The sequence below is a fragment of the Oryzias melastigma genome, linkage group LG24 (genome assembly GCF_002922805.2).
Source record: "Oryzias melastigma strain HK-1 linkage group LG24, ASM292280v2, whole genome shotgun sequence".
Taxonomy (NCBI): domain Eukaryota; kingdom Metazoa; phylum Chordata; class Actinopteri; order Beloniformes; family Adrianichthyidae; genus Oryzias; species Oryzias melastigma.
Window position 1 is genome coordinate 18,014,975 of NC_050535.1, and position 2,912 is coordinate 18,017,886.

Here is a 2,912-nt window from a genome sequence, read left to right on the forward strand (position 1 = left end):
AAAACATCTTCCTCCAGAAGCAGCTGAAAGACCTCCACAGACATCGTGAGGAGGAGGCAGCATTGAGACAACGTTCTACCTCCATCCAAACCAAGTCTCTGGAGGACGAGAACTCCAATCTGGAATCTCATATCCTACGGCTGCATTCTAAAGAACTTAGTTCTGCAGATGAGCTGGAGCAAAAAATACAAAGCAGAATCCGATTTGTTCCAGTTTATAGAAACAAAATGGCATCTTCAAAGAAGAGCTTCAGTATTCCTCTCTGCAAGCTGATAGGAAGGCTGCAGAGACAGAATTCAAACCACTGAAGCAACAGATCTGCGTTCTGTCTCAGCAATGTGAGGACTTCCGGCCCATGACTGAGAAATTTAATGACACCATAGAGTACATCGGTCAACTCCAAGAACGTAATAAATCCCTTTTGGAGGAAGTGGAGAACCTGCAGGTCATGAAGCAAGAATTAGAAGGAATTGCCACAGAATATATCAATCTGGAAACAAACAAAGGCAAAACTCTAACCTCACCAAAGAAGTGGAGCGAAGAAGTTTGGAAATTCAGGACTTAAAAGGCCAGGAGGTCAAAGTCGTTGCAACCACCAGGGGCACAATCCAGTGTCTATATGTCCGGGTCAATGCAGAGGGTTTTGCCAGGAAGGTTACCAGAACAGACCCAAACCAAATCAAACACTAACAGAACTTATCAGAACTGATCAGTTGTGTTTGGGTTTACAACATTCTCCACTGCTCTGTTGACCAACATGGTAGAAATCCTTGACTCTGTTGATGTACACCAGAGTAAGGGTCACCATTAACCTCAAGAAGAGGTCCTTTAGACCCTGGTTGGCTTGTGGGACTCCTCAGTCAGCTGACAGTGAGCTTCAGTCTGCACTTTTGCTGAGGTTCTGGTAGTAGAACAGCTCTTCACCGTCACTATATCCGCTCCACATGTGTTTGTAATTGTAGTGTTCAACCACAGCACCCATGGTGTCATGTGGACGATGCACTGAAACTTTGGGATCCACTTCATGTATTACCAGAGCAGGAGTTTGGTTCTGGCTGCTGGAGGGGGTTCTGGTTGGAGAACTACACAATTACATTTAGAGTTTTGCAGATGCAGCTGCAAACCTCCCGTACAAAAGCTGAAGGCTTAAGTATATTTTAGGTTAATTTAGCTAATATTTTAGTGGCTATTAACTTCAGCGTTTTAGCTATAATTTTCAGCATTTTCATCTATCAGCACTAGCATCTTTAGCGGCCAAATTCAGCTTACAGCATTCACACTAGCATTAATGCTATATATCTAGTTCATAATTATGGTAAAAGGTTTTAAAAATATTAGCTTTAGTGAGTTCAATAAATGTTTGTGTTGTTCATCCCGCGACCTAAGGTGTGTTTTAGATTTTGGCCCCTTGTGCGATTAAGTTTGACACTCCTGGAGTAAATATAGCCTCTACAGTCAGAAACCGAGGAGTTTTATTTGATTTATCATTTAAGGCTCATATATCACATGCTTGTAAAACTGCATTTTGTTTTCACTTATAGCTAGGATGAGAAATACTCTCCTCAGTCCTGTCAGTGTCCCACTTCTGCTAGTCTCTAACTCCTGCACCTCCTCATTCCACCACCAAGTCTCCTTATCGACTCTCTTTCCTGATGACACACCAAGTACACTCCTACCTGTCTCCCTGATCACATTAGCTGTAGTTATCCAGTCATCTGGGAGTTCATCCTGACCACCCAGAGCCTGTTTCAGTTATGATCTAACTAATGCCAAAATTTCAGATCTCAAAAAGTATAAAGTAGAAATACTTTATATGCATACATATATGTTCTGGAATTATTATCGATACCCAGCCCTATTATGAATCTAGTTTATAAAGACAGATGTTCAGTTATTTTTTTAATTGCAAAAACAAGTAATTCCACTAGATGTCCTCATTGATCAGTTTGAGTTTTGGAATGGTCAGTAGAAAAATCAAAATCAGATTTCTCATGTTTGTGTAAAAAAGTAAGCATATTTCAAATTAAATTGTGTGTTTTTTTTTATCACCCAAAAGTTATTTAGACTAAGTCAAAGCATTTTGCAAGAACTCAAAGCAAAAAAATGAGTTTCTTAGCACAAACCTGGTAGTGACTGGAGGAGAAGCAGGAATGCTTAAGTAAACATCTGGACCTGCCTTCAGAAACTACTAAATCTTATTTGTTATCTGTGTGTGTTCCCGTTTTTTCTCCTTATCTAACACAGATAACTGACATTTCTGAGGCTCAACAATTTCTGTTTTATGGGTTTTACTGAAACGAAACATGAAATCCCAGCAATATCTCAAAGAGTTGAGACTCAAACTTTTTTCTCTCTGTTGTAGTTCATGTTTTATCTAATTTTTAATGGCTTGAAGGCAGATTTATAAATCTGCGAGGACTCGGCTCTAAAAGCGACTGGATGAACAGCTGTTGATGATTTATTGACAGAAATGTCAAAATCTGACTTATTTCAATTTGTTTTCAATCACACGTAATTTAGCTGCATTGAGAAGAGATTTGAAGATTTAAAGATATTTATTTATTTAAGCAGATCCTGACTCAATAAAGTATTTTTCAGTCACTGATTCTGCAAAGTGTTTTACTTAAAATAAATAGATAAATAAAATAAGTCTTTAATGTTCATCAAAGGGTCACCAAAACTTAAGAGATTGAATGTACAAAAAAAAATGTTGAAGCCTGCAGAGCTCTGCAGGTCCTCCTACTGAAGAAGGCACATGTCCAGACTCGTCCAAAGTTCTCCAGAGACCATCTGGATGATCCAGAAGAGCATTGGGAGAGCGCTGAGATCAAAATGGAAATTTTCTGCATCAATGTGACCCTGCAACAGGCTAGCAAACCAGACGGGGGTAGCTGGATTGGCTTTAGCAGCCC